This window comes from Sorex fumeus, unplaced genomic scaffold (genome assembly GCF_029834395.1).
Source record: "Sorex fumeus unplaced genomic scaffold, SorFum_2.1 ptg000036l, whole genome shotgun sequence".
In the NCBI taxonomy this organism is placed as follows: domain Eukaryota; kingdom Metazoa; phylum Chordata; class Mammalia; order Eulipotyphla; family Soricidae; genus Sorex; species Sorex fumeus.
In genome coordinates this window covers 4,007,937-4,024,996 of record NW_026606093.1, presented here as the reverse complement: position 1 = coordinate 4,024,996, position 17,060 = coordinate 4,007,937, and positions in this window count along the sequence as shown.

Below are 17,060 nucleotides of genomic sequence, written 5' to 3'. Positions count from 1 at the left end.
GGTTCATTAGCAGCGTGGTCCCCTGAGTGCCACCAGCAGCTACCCTGGAGCACAGAGCCAAGATTAGGTCCTCAGGACCCGCTGGATGTGTTCTCAAACAAACAACAAATATAAGTGGGATTTGGTTTTGTTTGGAGGGCATTAGGGGTTGCTGAAGCCATACTTGTTGATTCCTCCCCATCTCTGTACTCAGGAATTACCCTGAAAGTGCTCCAGGAACTACATGAAGTGCCAGGCATCGAACGGAGGCTTAGCTGCATTGCAAGGCAAGCACTGTGACCCCGGTACGATCTCTCTGCCCCCTACCAGGCGTTATTATATGTTTCCGTTAAAAACAAAACACAAAACCACAAGAAGACCTCTACTTGGCAGCGCAGGCTTCCTTTTTTACTTGTAATCAGTCCACAGCAGAGGGCGAGAGAGCTTATCAGCCTGCACAGAATGGAACTGAGTCCCTTGATTTACTGTCCTGACTCTGTCCAACTCTGGGAGTCAGTGGGAGTCTGCCTGTCGCGTGGGACAGTGTCCCCCCGGAGCTGCAACTAAGGAGCAGACCATTAGGCAGGCGGGCGTGTCCACGGGGCTCTCCCACTTGCTGGCCAACTCCGCCAAACCACAAGGCTGCTTTGGTTCTGAAATGAGTGTTCACGCCCCACTCCTGTGTGGCCTACGGCCTTCGCTGTCTTTTGTCTAGAACCTATTTTGTCATCATGAACTTTGGATCGGGGAGACGGCTCGAGCAGTACATGCCAGCGGCCCAACACGACCCGGGAACACCTAGAGGTAGCTCTGGGGGGGAGCGACGGGGGACCAGCTCGAGCAGCACCAGGTGTCGCTTTCGGGACCCCTGGGCACCTCTGGCCAGAACATTGCAGAGAGTATAAATAAACAAAACTTGTTTCCTAGGGTTTTGCCTTCCGAAAGAAGTCAGGGAGCTGAGAGGCAACTCCCAGCCAACTTGGCCGGAAGGTCAGTGGGAGGGCCTGGCGGTACCCATCTACCGGGCAGGGCTCCAGGAACTCCACAACTGCACCCCAAAGGGCTGGGGTGGAGAGTGGGAAGGACCCTGTGGTGCTGAGGTGAGCCGCATGCAATGTTCGCCATAATCCCTGTACTATCTCGCTAGCCTTAGTGGCATTTCTTTTTTTTTTTTTTTTTTTTTTTTTGCTTTTTGGGTCACATCCAGCCATGCATGGGGGGGTTACTCCTGGCTCATGCACTCAGGAATTACTCCTGGTGGTGCTCGGGGGACCCTATGGGATGCTGGGAATCGAACCTGGGTTGGCCACGTGCAAGTCAAACGCCCTACCTGCTGTGCTATCGCTCCAGCCCCTTAGTGGCATCTTTTTAACTTACTTTAATCAGGATGACTTAGGAGAGGGAGCGATTCCTTTTTCTTTCACCCCTTCCTAGTTGCTGGGAGTGTAGGGATGACTCCAGGCTAGTGCTCACAGGATCATGCAGCGTTGGGAAACTCAAACCGAGGCCTTCCACCCGTCTAACATGTGCTCCAGCTATTTGAGCACATTTCCCTCTGGCCCTTCACTTGTTCTTGGATCTTTGGCATCGCTGTGGAGCTGCCTGACCATTATAGGCTGCAATTGGCGTGGTGTTATCCATGTGATTGTCCCTTATAATTAATCTGCGCCCTCTGCTGATGTCGGTGGGCCCCAGGGATGGCTCATGTGAAGCGGGGAGGAGAAAGACAGTCACTTTCTCCAGATCCGCCTCTGCCATCCGGGACCCAGGGTTACTGGGTTCTTGTCTCGCCTTGCAGAAAACAGTTTCAGGAGTAGACAAGCAGTGAAAATTACACAGTTTTTTTTTTCTTTTTGGGTCACACCTGGTGATGCACATGGGTTACTCCTGGCTCTGCACTCAGGAGTTACTCCTGATGGTGCTCAGGGGACCATATGGGATGCTGGGAATCGAACCCGGGTCGGCCGCGTGCAAGGCAAACGCCCTACCCGCTGTGCTATCTCTCCAGCCCCCACAGTTTTCATTTGGAGGTTTTGAAGGGAAGGAGGGAGAGGAAGTGGGAGAGAGTGGAGAGTAACGTGCTCAAGAGAGAACCCGGGCTTCTCCAGGGCAGAGAGAAACCCTACACACATCCTGGCATTAGACACGTAAGCATGAAAATACACATCTCAAGAGGGGAGATGCGGGCCCCACATGTGCTCAGGCACCACGTGTGCTCAGCCTTGTGGGCACAAGCAGCACACGGGCCCAGGCAGCATCTGTGCCCAATTCCTCTTTCTTATCATCTCACAGAATAAGAGTTTGCATGGGCTTTTGCTTGGGGTCTGGAAAGAAAATGGTACTTCCCCAAGAAAGATGGGGAGTTGGTATGACCTGATACTCTGGGGTCTTGGTCACAACGGCTCACCCCGCACGTTTTGCAGAACCCCTTTAGTTCAGCAGAAAGATTGAAGGTTTAGTTCAGCTTTAGTTCAGCATAAGCCCCCATGACCGTTAGCTTCCCTGGGAACTCGGAGGTGGAGGAGACCAGAGAGCACTTTCCTGAGGTCTGTCAAGAGCTAGATGTTACTGTGGGAGTCTCAGGGTCTCCTCTGTCTCTCCACTCCGTGTGTCACTGGGTCCTTTTTGCTGGCAACCTCCAAAACAATTCTATCATCATTGAGAAGGACCTGCACGCTTAGGGCAGGGCACTTTTTCCATCTTCCTCTTCAAGGTCAGGATAAAAATATTCTTTTTCTTACTCGCCATCTTTATCTCCTTCTTCCATCCCAAGATGTTATTTTTCTTCCTGCAATCTAGAGAAGCTGGGAGACAGAATGTTTAGAAAAGAAAGCTCTCCAAAAGGCTGATGGTATAAGACAGCTCACCCCCTCCAAAATTTTTCAAAAATTGGGGGCTGGAGTGATATTACAGTGGGTAGGGCATTTGCCAGGAGTAATTCCTCAGTGAAAAGTCAGGCGTAACCCCTGATCATCACTGGGTATGGTCCAAAAGCAAAAACGAAGCAAAACAAAAATGCCACAAATTTTTTTTTAAAAGATAGTTTATCCCGGGGCTGGAGCAGTAGCACAGCGGGGAGGGCATTTGCCTTGCACATTGCCGACCCGGGTTTGATTTCCAGCATCCTACATGGTCTCCTGAGCACCGCCAAGGGTAATTCCTGAGTGCAGAGTCAGGAGTAACCCCTGTTCATCGCCGGGTGTGACCCAAAAAGCAAAAAAAAAAAAAAAAAAAAAGAGTTTATCCCCAACTGTCAAGAAAGTTGATCACACCAAGAAATGCCATGGCTTGCGGCTAAGAGGATTCACTGAGTCAAGCTTAGAAGGAAGCTGGGAAGAGATTCCTGGGGTCAGAGAGAGCCTTGGGAAGAAATGATGAACAGAGAAGAAAAAGGATCATTTGGGGAATTCTTTGAAGAGGTTTAGAATTTTCTGATAAAATCTTTCCTGCACCACTGTAGTAATTTTTGGTTACTGTGTGTGTGTAAATATATATATACATATATATGTATAATTTTTAAGGAAGAAAAATTTGAAAAATATTATGCAACAGCAAGCAGGCCATCAGACTAAATAGTGATACTTGATCAAGAAAAAGTAAGCCAGAGGATGCTTTTGGCCAGACCCTCTCTTGCTGGAGTAAGAAGAGACAAAATGCTAAGCTGACTCCCATCTGGTAGTCAAGGGAGCTGATGACTCACGCAGAGAGGATCCAAGCCTGGTACCCCAAGACCAGCGTGGTCTGTGCTGACCCCCGCCTTTCCCATCAGCGCCGCCTTCTCTCACTGTGGCATCACCCCTATGCCTGTGTCTGGACCTTAGCTTTCTTTTGGAGTAAAAGGATGTTCTTTTTTTAAAAAATTAATTTTTTTGGGTGGATGGGGTCTGGGCCACACCTCACAATGCTCAGGGTTTACTCCTGGCTCTGTGCTCAGGGGTCACTCCTGGTGGGCTTGGGGGACCCTAGGAGATGCTGCGGAATTGAAGCCAGTTCAACCATGTCCAAGGCAAGTGTCCCGTCCTTGTGTGCTATTGCTCTAGCTGAAGGACCTTTTCATAAGGAGGAAGAATTAAAATTATGAGCCTCATGAGACTATAGGTTCATTTGTTTGTTTTCTTTGGGGGCCACACCTGGTGGTGCACAGGGATCACTCCCTGTGAAGCTTAAAGGACCACCTGAAATGCCAGAGATAGGACCCAGGTCGGCTGCATGCAGTCAAATGCCCTCCCCACTGTGCCGTTGCTCCAGCCCTATGGTGAGTTTTTTACTGAGCACTGTCCTCCCAATTGTTCATCGATTTGATTGAGCAGGCCCAGTAGCACCTCCATTGTGAAACTTGTTGTTACTGTGTCTGGCATATCGAATACTCCACCAGGAGTGATTCCTGGGTGCAGGGAATTTGAATTTTTTTGCATCACACCTGTGCATCGCCGGGTGTGATGCAAAAAAAGGAAAAAAAAAAAGCTTTTGGGGCTGGAGCAATAGCACAGCAGGTAGGGCGTTTGCCTTGCACGCAGCCAGCCTGGGTTGGGTTCCCAGCATCCCATATGGTCCACTGTGTGCCGCCAGGAGTGATTCCTGAGTGCATGAGACAGAAGCAACCCCTGTGCATCGCCAGGTGTGACCCAAAAGGCTAAAAAAAAAAATTATGTTTTTTTCATTGCGGGCAGTGTGTGTGGGACCACATGCTATCTGGCACCAGTGAGCTTCGTGCAGGCATCTAAGCCTTTGTACTATCTCTCTGACTCCATTAAAAATAATTGCTTTTTTTCTGAAAGTAGACTATAGACTGAACATGATTGCCACTCAATGCCTCTTGAGTTTTTTACTGAAAAAAAAAATATATATATATATTAGGGTCAGAAAGATAGTACAGGGAGTCAAGTGCATTTCTTCTGTGCCAACCCTGATTGGCACACGTGTGGTCTTTTGGGCACTGCCAGGAGGTGCTCTTGAGCACAGGACTAGGAGTAGCACAAAACAACCCCCTGGGAGGGGAAAAAAAACAGTAAAGAAAATATAAAAAATCCTCTCAATCACTGTATGTTAGTAGAAATTTTCCCATTTTAAATTATTTTTGTCAGGGCCGGAGCCATAGTACCGCGGGTAGGGCATTTGCCTTACATGTGGCTGACCCAGGTTCAATCATGTTTGGTCCCCCAGCACTGCCTGGAGTGATTCCTGAGTGCAGAGCCAGAAGTAACCTCTGAACATCACTGAATCACAGATCAGATCACAGGTCACAGATCATCCTGTTATTCGTCGATTGCCTCGAGCAGGCCCCAGTAACGTCTCCTTCATCCTTCATCCTTCATTCCGGGGCCGAGATCTCCAAGCCTACTCGGATTGGAGTCGAGCATCCTCCACCCAGATCCTCCAAATTCCAGTAGGCGGGGGTCACACCCACTAACTGGCCCCCTGGCGCCGTGTAATCCCATCAGCGGCCAAGACTCAGAGACTATAAAATCCAGCTCCCGGAACCGCTTATCAGGACATCTTTTTATAATATCTTATTATCTCATTCCTACTTTGACAAACTGGCAGGCTACCGAATGTAGCCTGCCCACACAGCAGAGTCTGGCAAACTCCCCGTGGCGTACCCAATATGCCAAATACCAGTAACAATGATGGGTCTCATTCTCCTAAAGAGCCTTGAATATAATCTCAGGGCTAGGATGAAGGAGACGTTACTGGGGCCTGCTCGAGGCAATCACTGAATATGACCCCAAAAAACAAAGGCCTATTTTTGGTGTGTGCAGGGTGTGTGTGTGTGTGTGTGTGTGTGTGTGTGTGTGTGTGTGAGTGTGTGTGTGTTATAGTGTACACAGGAAAGGTGTGTGAACTATAGAAGACCAATGATAGCATTGGTCTTTGTATGCCCAGTGCCTGGTTGGAAAGTAGAATAGTGGAGACTCCCAGAAACTCCACATGCCCCTTCCTCTTCACGATCCTCCTTTTCTGCCCTTGAGGAAGCCACTCCTTTGACCTTTACAGTTATCATGCCCTTGCTTTCCTTTGTGTCTTAATTACCTCTGTATGGATTCCTAGATAATAGACTTCTGCTGTAAGTGATTTCTTTCTTCTCAACATCATGCTTGCATGGTTCATACCTTTAATTGCGATTCACTCCTTTTCATCGCTAATAGTGTGTTGTATTAATACATTATATAGAATCAGTCCATTCTTTGTCAATAGATATTTGTGTTATTTCCATTCGGAAACTGTTAACAGCACTCTATGCTTGTCACCTATCCTAGTATTGAGGTAAGCATATTTGTCTGGGTGAGAGGAATTGCTCTAACACCAAGAACATTTTTGAAAAATACAACATCGGGGCCAGGGGATAGTTCAGTGGGTAAGGCACTTGCATTACACGTTGCTGATCTGGATTCGATCCCCAGCACCCCATAAGGTCCCCTGAACAACACCGGCACAGAGCCAGAAACATGCATTTAGACCACAAGGAGTGTCCCTGCACCCCCCCCCCCCACATACAGACCAAAACTCAAGCCCCAGCAGCTTTATTGAGCTATCATTCAAATGCCGTAAAATGAGAGGCCAGAGCAGGGAGGGCACTTGCCTTGCACATGACTGACCATCCCATATGGTCCCCCACGCACTGCCAGGAGTAATCTCTGAGTGCAGAGCCAGGAGTAACCTCTGAGTATTACCAGATATGACCCCCCAAAAGCAAAACAAATAAGCAAACAAAAAAAACCCAAAACAAAACCAACTAACCCTTGGAGTTTGGTGCTCAGAGATCTGGGGATGACGTCGTGGTAGATGTTTCCATCCTGCAAGCAAAAAGTTGTGGGTTTGATCCCAGCTGCCACCCACGTGCAATGATCATGCAGCCCGTGGCTCCAGTGCTGGGGACTCGTGGCACAGCACTGAAAGTGCTCCGTGTCTGGCACAACGCAGCCAGCCCCACAGCGGAGATGTGCGAGCACCATGCAGCACTGGAGCCCTGTCCTCCCGTTGTTTATCGATTTGCCCGAGCGGGCACCAGTAACGTCTCCATTGTGAGGTTTATTGTTTCTGTGTTTGGCATATCGAATATGTCACAGGTAGCTTTCCAGGCATTGCCGTGCGGCTGAGATACTCTCCGTAGCTTCCCGGGCTCTCCGAGAGGGATGGAGGAATCAAACCCGGGTTGGCTGCGTGCAAGGCAAACGCCCTACCAGCTGTGCTATCGCTCCCACTCCAGACAGCACCATACCCATAACCAAATAGGCAACCCCAGCTTCCTCCCCCCAAAAAAAGAATGTGTAAACCTGGGGGAGCTCCTTAATCAAGTTTGCAGAGCCCTGGAGAGCCCCACAGCTAACTTTGTGCACAGCCTAGTCATTATGCCAGCTACTCCAAGAGCAAACAAGAAAACTAGGGGCTGGAGAGACGGTAGAGGAGGTAATTAAGGCCCTTGCCTTGCATGCAGCCGACCACTGTTCAATTCCTGGCACCACACTGGGTTCACAGAGCATCACCAGGGGTGATCCCCGAGCACAGAGCCGGAAGTAAGTTGTGAGCACTGGTGGGGCCCAAACACAAACCAAAGCCAACAACAACAACAAACTGACTTGAACTATGGTTCAGGTCACACCCAGTGGTGTCGGAGGGTGAAATGTGCGGTGCTGGGGTAGGGCTCAGGCCTCCCCTGCACAGGGCACGTTCTTCACCAGCTGAGACTTGTCTGCAGCCCCTTCCGTAGGTTTGATTGTATTCTTCATGTTGTGCGCCCATCTCCAGGATCATTGGTGACACTTCCAAATAAATTGAGTAGAAGAGGGTGGATATATTCATTAATTTCAGAGGCAGTGCGGAGAGGGGGGGTTCACAGATGTTCTGCGGGCCCTAGAGGCTGTTAGCCCCCAGGTGATGAAGACTAAAGGCCTTCTTAATATTCATATGCTACTTGGAAGACCTCATACTTTAATCCATTATGTTTCACTGTGGGTGAGCCAGAGTCCCCTGGAGAGGGTGTTAAAGCAGGTCACCAGGCACATCCATGAGTCCCACAGTTAGCGCCCTGGGTGGTGCTGGAGGTTGCGTCTGCTTACTGTGTCCAAGGGACACTGATACTGTTGGTCTGGGGATCTTGAGTTTTTTCTTTTCATTTCCCCCCTTCTTTTCTCTTTGTATTACATATCTACAAAAACTCTGGATGCGTGTGTATGGTTTCTGTTTTGGGAGACCTTGCTTTTGAGAAACCTGGTTATTCCATTCCATCTTAAGAATGAGACAAAAGACACCATTGTTTAGCAGGAAAAGAGAGCAATTAGCGGGTTCTTGCAGCAACTTAGAATATAGTAGCAGGAATGGAAATTAGAGAATACATTTTTTTAAAAATATTGTAGGGACAGACTCAAGAGGCCTGGAACATTCATTTGACACATGGGTCAAAGAAGCAGAGGAGTTAAAAGAGGCCCCAAGATTTCCAGGTTGAACCCATCCAGAAAGAGGAAAAAATGCAATCGGGCAGAATCTTTTTATTTATTTATTTATTTATTTTGCTTTTTGGGTCACACCCAGCAATGCACAAGAGTCACTCCTGGCTCTGTGCTCAGGAATTACCCCTGGCAGTGCCCAGGGGACCATATGGGATGCTGGGAATTGAACCCGGGTCGGCCATGTGCAAGGCAAACACCCTACCCGCTGTGCTATCGCTCCAGCCCCGGGCAGAATCTTTTTAATTGTTCATTTATTTATTTTACAACATTGTTCAATCAGGCAGTATCTTAACGTCTGAATTCTTCTTTATTCTCTAGCAAGATGAATTAAACTGTCCATTCATGGTTAAAAAAAAAAAAAAACGCGGCCCCAGGGCCAGAGCGATAGTAAAGCAGGTAGGGCATTTACCTTGCACGTGGCCGACCCAGGTTCAATTCCCAGCATCCCAAATGGTCCCCCGAGCACCACCAGGAATAATTTCTGAGTGCAGAGCCAGGAACAACCCTTGTGAGCATCACCGGGTGTGACCCAAAAAGCAAAAAAAAAAAAAAGCACCTGGTTGGGAGTGGTAGGCTAGGGGCTAAGGTGCTTGCTTTCCATGTAGCTGACTCTGGCTCGAATCTCCAGCAAGGACTATGGTCCCCTGAGCACCACCAGGGATCACTCCTGAGCACAGAGTCAGGAATAGCTCTTGAACAACTTTAGGTGTTCCCAACCCCCAATAAAAACAGAAACCAAGGGGATCTATCTACTAGGCCTTTAATTTGGTGGTGGTGGGGAGATTTGGGGGAAAAGGAAGATTATTGTTGTCTGGGGAGCACACCCAGTGGACTCTCCTGGCTCTGCACTCAGAAATCATTCCTGGCAGGCTCAGGTGTCAGGAATCAAACCCAGGTAGGCCAGCTGCTCGCAAGGCAAATGCTCTGCCCTTGGTACTGTCGCTCCAGCCCCTCCCTAAGCCTTTGAGGCAGCTTTGAGCTGGGCTCCTGCAGAGAGGGCCCCAGAAACTAAAAGGGGCGTAATCACAAGAGTGTTCTCCTGGGCAACGAATGCCGAGTGCTCAGTGGGAGTTTAATAAGATATTTCAGATGGACTATAATAAATTTAATGAAGCTGAATGATTCTGAGTGCAACAACAGATGAATGGGTAAAGAGGCTGCGGTGTGGATCCACAAGGGAATATCATGCAGCAGTAAGAAAGGATGGAATCACACAGTTCACAGCTGCATGGATGGAACTAACGGCACCGTGTTCACTGAAATAAGTCGAGGAAGAAGGATAAATACCAGACAGTAGGGAAACAGAATAAGGCAATAGATCCAACAAAGAGTGACAAACACGTTGCCTTGCATTATAAAACTGACGACCAAGCAGTGGGGGGCGGAGAGGCGGGCAGTGAAGATCAGAACGGGGGTGTCTTAAAGACAGCGGTGGAGGGTCAGGGGGACTTTGGTGATGGTGGGATGCAGTCACTTTGTAAATCAATACCATCAACTTGGACATCCTTGTAACCCGGTTACCAAAACCATAATAAAAATTCTTTTCTTCTATTTTTGGACCACACCCAGCAGTGCTCAGGGCTTACTTGGGGCTCTGTGTTCAGGCATCAGTCCTGGGAGAGCTCAGGGGACCAGATGTGGTGCTGGGGATCAAACCTGGGTTAGCCCTGTGCAAGGCAAGCGCTCTGCCCTTTAAACTATCTCTCTTCCCAATGGAAAAAAAAATGTCTAAGTAACAACACTAAGCAATCGTTGAAGTGGAAGTGACTGAAGTCCTACTTAATTGCAGTATCTCTTTTGCCTTCCCCAAAACACCATGAAATAGAATCTTTAGCTAAAGCTCGTCTTTATGTGAATTCCTTCTGGTTCTGTTCTGGTGCACATTCTTCCAGCCCCACTCTGAGCCGCAGTCTAACTGTGGGACCCTTCAAGCATTTCTTCTTTTTTTAAATTTAATTTAAGTTTTATAAAGTTCTTCACAACAATTCGTTACATTTAATATTCGAACACCAATCGCGCCACCCTCACACCTTCCCACCATCATATTTCAAATGTTTTCACCCCAAATCCCAAACCGTACCCCCCAAAGCAGAACCAAAACAAGTAATTTTGTATTGATTGTTGTGAATAATCTTCTAAAAATGGTCCAATAAAGTTTCCTTAGAGGAAAGTGTGTGAAGATTGTTTTGAAGTCATTAAAGGTAAAGGTAAAGGTAAAGGCCCTCCCGTTGATCATCGATTTGCTCGAGCGGGCCCAGTAACGTCTCCATTGGAGACTTTGCTGTTACTGTGTCTGGCATATCAAATACTCTCGGTAGCTTGCCGGGCTCTCCGGGAGGGGCGGAGGAATCGAACTCGGGTCGGCCATGTTGGCCGCTTGTAAGGTGAACGCCCTACCCACTGTGCTATCGCTCCAGCCCCTTGAAGTCATTAAGCCCTTGTAAAAGAGATTACTAACATGTAGGATAGCACTGTTTTGTCCTTCCTGCATAGCCTCAGAGAGTTTGGGTTTATTGGGTTGCTCCCATCACAGTGCTCCCATTCCTCTGTGTTTATTTGTAACTTCTTTGTACAAGTATTGTTTTTCTCTTCTCCTGAAATCCTTTGTATAGAGCAATGTCCTTTTTGTATGGACACAAGAAGACATGCTTTTGTAATGTGACTCTCAGTGGTATTTCCCTCCTGGGCATCTGTTCTCTCACCTAAGCCTCAGCTGCCTTTTCCTAGCGCCCCCAAAAGCAGGGTCCCGACGAGGGACTGGATGGAACCAGGGCAAGCGGTAAGCTATGTACTTCCCTGGCATCGAGATAGGCCTGGCCAAAGCGCCATAATGCTTAACTATAAGTTAAGAGCTTGGTCATGGACACTAACGTGTTTGTTAAACCCCATCAAATGTTGTCTGCTACTCTTGGTACATCAGTGGTGTAGAGTATGAGAGGTTGCTTAGGAATTCTGAAATTTAGAATATGATTATACGGCAGATTTGCTCATGAGTGAGGCCATTGATGAGATTATATGGCGCCAGGCACAATTTGTGGGTGTGACTGCCCAAGCTACTGGTGAACTAGGGAAATGGGAGGGGGAGACCCATTTCTGTTTGAGTGAGCTTGGAGATTTCAGTCACACGTCCTGTCCCACATACCTGGGTTTTTCTGCAGATTTGCTCATGGATGGGGCTCGTCTGCGCCTGTGAAGAGGGGTGATGAGCACAGCAACGATTGAGCTCTGGAGGTTTTTGGCTGCCGGGACTCTGTTGGGGTGGGGATGGGAACTCACCCACAACTCACCCGCCCCCTCTGAGTTGCCCTGGTTAAGACAGTCTGGCACTGGGCTGGAGCAATAGCACAGCGGATAGGGCGTTTGCCTTCCACACGGCCGACCCGGGTTCAATTCCCAGCATCCCATATGGTCCCCTGAGCACTGCCAGGGGTAATTCCTGAGTAACCCCTGCGCATCGCTGGGTGTCACCCAAAAAAGCAAAAAAAAAAAAGACAGTCTGGCACAAGGTCTGGAAGCATCTCTGTGACATGTCATCTCAAGCACCTCTTATTTCCTGCCTCTCAGAGGAGGACTTCAAGGTTCCCTCAGTGAAACACATTGTCTTCTAATCAGCTTGTCATACTGAACTCTCACCCCACCATATTCAGCTCTGCTCAGTTACTCCTAGCTCTGTGCTCAGGGATCACTCCTGCTGGGGCTTGGGGGACCATATGGGGTTCTGGGGATCAAACCCAGGTTGGGCATATGCAAGGCAAGCTCCCTACCCACTGCACTCTAGCTCCAAAGTCATACTTAACTTTTAGGATCTGAATGGCGCTCAGGAACAAAATTGTAGGAATTCTCAAGTAAAGGGTTGCAAGTAGAAGCAGCTTTTTCATGGGTCAAAGGTCAACCATATGACCGTGCCAACTTAGCTGCCAACAGTGGCCTTCCTCCTGTTCCCGGGAGGATTTTTTTTCTTTTCCCCAACAAACATAGATAGAGTTTCTGGCTACCTTTGGGCACTATCCTAGCCATTGGGGAAAGGAGGGGGAACAAGACCATTTGCATGACTTAAGACAAGAGAAGCCAGACCACAAACAGACCAGCACATCCAATTAAACTACGTGATGGCAAATGCCATGAATGGAAGAGGCTGGGGAGAGAATCACGGGAGTGCAGCCTTCCGTGGACAGGACAGTCAGGGACGTCTTGGTTCTTTTGTTTCTTTGGGATTTGTCTTTGGGCCAAACCCAGCAGTGGTCTACGCTCAGGCATCAGTCCTGGTGGGCTCAGGGAAATGTGTGGGGTGTCAGGGATTGAACCAGGGCCAACTATGTGCAAGGCAAACACCCACCCCACTGTTCTATTGCTCCAGCCTCGTGGTTTTTCTTATTGACTGGGTTGGGGACGATGTCCAGCTGTGCTCAGGGACCACTCCCGGCAATGCTTGGGGGGCCGGGATGATCAGCTGAGTGCAAGGCAAGTGTCTTATCCCCTGTACTTTGGCTCCGGGCCCAGGAAGCTTCTTTGTAACCATGACCTCAAAGCCAAACTGCATGCAGAGGGCCGCTGGTCCCAGAAATCAGGGAAGACCCAAGGGAGAAATGGCGTAAAGGGAGATTAAGAGAGGTAAGTGTACATCTGTGGAATATAAAATAACAGAACAGGAGACTAACACCCAAGAATAGTAGAGACAAGGACCAGGAAGTTTACTCAATGGCGTGGAAGCTGGCCTCACATGCTGGGGGAAAAGGCAGCTCGGGTAGAGAAGGGAACACCAAGCAAAGGGTGTTGGGAGGACCTCGTCGGGTTGGGGGACGTGTGCCGACAGTAGACTATAAACCAAATACAACAGCCACTCAATGCCTCTGTTGCAAACCACAACACCCAAAAGGAGAGAGAGAACAAAAGGGAATGCAGAGGCGGGGGCAGAGGGGGATGGGGCGTACACTGGGATCATTGGTGGTGGAGAATGTGCACTGGTGGAGGGATGGGTACTCGATCATTGTGTGACTGAAACGCAAACACAAAAGTTTGCCAGTATGAAACTGTACCTCACAGTGATTTACTATTTAAAATAATAATAATAATAATAAAAAATAAAAAAGAGAGGTGAGTGTGTACATACACACTGATAGACATTCACGTATGTGTACCCTCATGGATTTTCATTTGCATGTGTGGGTATTTTGAGGTTTCTAAAAGGCAAAGTGAAAACTCAAGAAAGGTAAGGTTGGCAAGGGTCAGGTTTTGAAGTGCCTTGTATGGTAGGGGAGGAAATTTTACGTGACCCTGTAGGGACCTTTATGGGTTATAAGCAGAGGAATCAGTTTTGTCTGAATGGTTTTAAAAGGAGCTCCTTGGTTCAGCAATAAGGAAGAAACAAATCTTGGGGCAGGAGTGATAGTATTGCGGGTAGGGCAACTTACCTTGCATGTGGCGGACCCAGATTCAATCCCCAGTATCCCATATGGTCCCCTGATTCTGCCAGGAGTGATCCCGGAGTGCAGAGCCACGAGTAAGGCCTGAGCACTTTGGGGTGTGGCCCAAAAGAAAAACAAATCCTGCCATTTGCCACAACCTGGGTGGACCCAGAGGGACTACAAAACCACCTGCTTTCCCTCAGAGGGGGTGGTAGATTGAGAAAATGAACAGATGAAGGAAATAAAATAATAGGGCCAGTGGGTGTAGCTCATAAAGGCTGAAGTGCAGGTTGTGAACGTCAGAGCCCCAGATTTGATCCCCAGCACTTCATGGTCCCTTAGTGCCACTAGTGGCAATTACCCAAGCACTTTTCCTGGCGTAGCCCCCCTTCACTACCAGGTGTAAACCCCAAACCAAGAAAAGGCTTTTAATTAAAATTTTTCAATATAATTTTATTTTATTTTTAAAATTTTTTGCTTTTTGGATCACACCTGGGAATGCTCAAGGGTTACTCCTTGGCTCTGCACTCAGGAATTACTCCTGGTGGTGCTTGGATGGTGGAGATCGAACCCAGGTCAGCCACGTGCAAGGCAAACACTCTATCTGCTATACTATTGCTCCGACTCTCGATAAAATTTAAATTATGTTGGGCTGGAGCCATAGCACAGCGGGTTGGGCATTTGTCTTGCATGCAGCTGACCCGGGTTCGATTCCCAGCATCCCAGATGGTCCCACAAGCACCGCTAGGAGTAATTCCTGAGTGCAGAGCCAGGAGTAACCCCTGAGCATGGCCGGGTATGACCCAAAAGCAAAAATTAAAAAAAAATAATTATGTTGAATTAAAAATGCTTCCCTTAGAATGCCCTGCCACAGAGGCAGGGTGGGATGGGGGAATGGGGGGGGGGGGAGGGATGCTGGGACCCGTCGTGGTGGAGGATGGGCGCTGGTGGAAGGATGGGTACTTGATCATTGTATAACTGAAACCCAAGCACAAAATTTTGTAAGTCTATAACTGTACCTCATGGTGTTTCACTAATAAAAAAAAATGCTTCCCTTAAAATTTTCTTAATTCTTCTCATCACTCTTACTACATTGTGTGTTTGTAAGATTTGTCTATTTTAATCTTTAAATGTATTAGGACAGAAATATTTACATTATTAATTTTCATTTTTACTTTTTTACTTCTTTTTTTGTTTTGCTCAGCAAACCCAGCAGTGCTCAGGGTTATTCCTGGTTCTGCACTCAGGAATTACTCCTGGCAACGCTGGGAGGATTCTGTGAGATGATGGGGACCCCTGGTCAGCCGCCTGCAAGGCAAGTGCCCTGCCTGCTGTCCGCTCTCTCCAGCCCCTACGCTATTAATTCTTTTAGTTCATATGCCTACAAAAAGGGAAAAATACAGTTCTTGAAAATTCTTTTTTAAACTTATCATTAATGCAACATATGAAATTTCAAGACTTTAACTTCAATCATCCATAAGTGAAGGTGTCACCATCTACACAATAAAATTTGAAAACTTTTTGTTTTTGAAGGCAAATATGGGGTGACAAGCCATTTATTTATTTATTTACTTATTTATTCATTTTTATTAGTGAAACGCCATAAGGTACAGTTGTAGACTTACAGATTTTTTTTAATAATTTATTTATTGGATCACTGTGGGAAAAGTTACAAAGCTTTCAGGTTTAGGTCTCAGTCACGCAAATATCAAGCACATTTCCCTTTACCAATACTTCTTTTTCACCACGAAGAACCCCAATAAACCCCCACCACCTACCCCTCCTGACTTACAGATTTTTGTGCTTGGGTTTCAGTTATACAATGATCGAGTACCAAATCCTTCACCAGTGCCCATTTTCCACTACCACGGGTCCCAGTATCCCTCCCACCCCCCATCCCCACCCTGCCTTTGTGTCAGGGCATTCCCTTTTGTTCTCTCTCTCCTTTTGGGTGCTGTGGTTTGCAGAATAGGTATTGGGTGGCAATCATGTTTGGTCTATAGTCTACTTTCAGCATGCTTCTCCCATCCTGGGAGGATCCTCCCAACACCCTTTATTTGGTGCTCCCTTCTCTATCTGAGCTGCCTTCTCCCCCAGCATGTGTGGCTGGCCTCCAAGCCATGGAGTGAACCTCCTGGTACTTATCTTGGCTATTCTTGGGTGTTAGTCTCCCAATTTGTTACTTTATATTCCCCAGATGAATGCAGTCTTTCTATGTCTGCCCTCTTGTTCTGACTCATTTCACTTAGCATGATACTTTCCATGTAGTACCACTTGTATGTAAACTTCATGACTTCATCGTTTCTAACAACTGCATAGTACCCCATTGTGTAGATGTACCAAAGTTTCTTTAACCGTTCACCTGTTCTCGGGCACTCGGGTTTTTCCCAGATTTTGGCTATTGTGAATAGTGCAGCAATGAACACAGAAGTGCAGATGTCATTTCGACTGTACTTTTTTGCCTCTCCGGGATATAGTCCCAGGAGTGGTATTGCTGGGTCAAATGGGAGCTCAATTTCTAATTTTTTGAGAATCATCCGTACTGTCTAACATTTGAAAACTTTTAGTAGGCTGGCATTGCATGTGACCCAGTGGAATATCCAGCCCCACTGTATAGTTCCCTGAGCCCCACCAAGAGTGATCCCTGAGTGAAGAGCCAGGAGTAAGCCCTGAGCACTGTCTGGTACAGTCCAAAAAAAAAAAAAAAAACACCAAGGGACTGGAGCAGTAGTTCAGTGGGAGGGCATTTGCCTTGCATGCAACTGACCTGGGTTCTATCTCTGGCATCCCATATGGTCCCCCGAGCCCTGCCAGGAATAATTCCTGAGTGCAGAACCAGGAGCAATCCCTGAGCATTCCTGGATGTGACTTAAAAAGAAAAAAAAGATTAATCCCCCAAATTAGGACATTAAGATCAAATAGTATGGAGTATGGTGCCACCAGCAGGTCAACCTGTACCTGCAGGGCAAGTGCATCAGCAGCCTGATGGTGCCTTAAGACTTCCAGATACCCCAAAATTGCTGCTGTGCCTCTGGCCGGACCCCAACAACTTGAGGCCAAGTTTACCAAGAAATTAAATGGCCAAAAGTCAGGTGTGTGGGAGCCATGCCCACTAACTACCTCTGGCTCAGCTGTACAAGCTCATTCATCAGCCTTGCTTCAGAGACCCATAGAACAGATCAAAGACCACAGTTAATCTTGGACCTACGCATGGCTGAACAGACCAGGG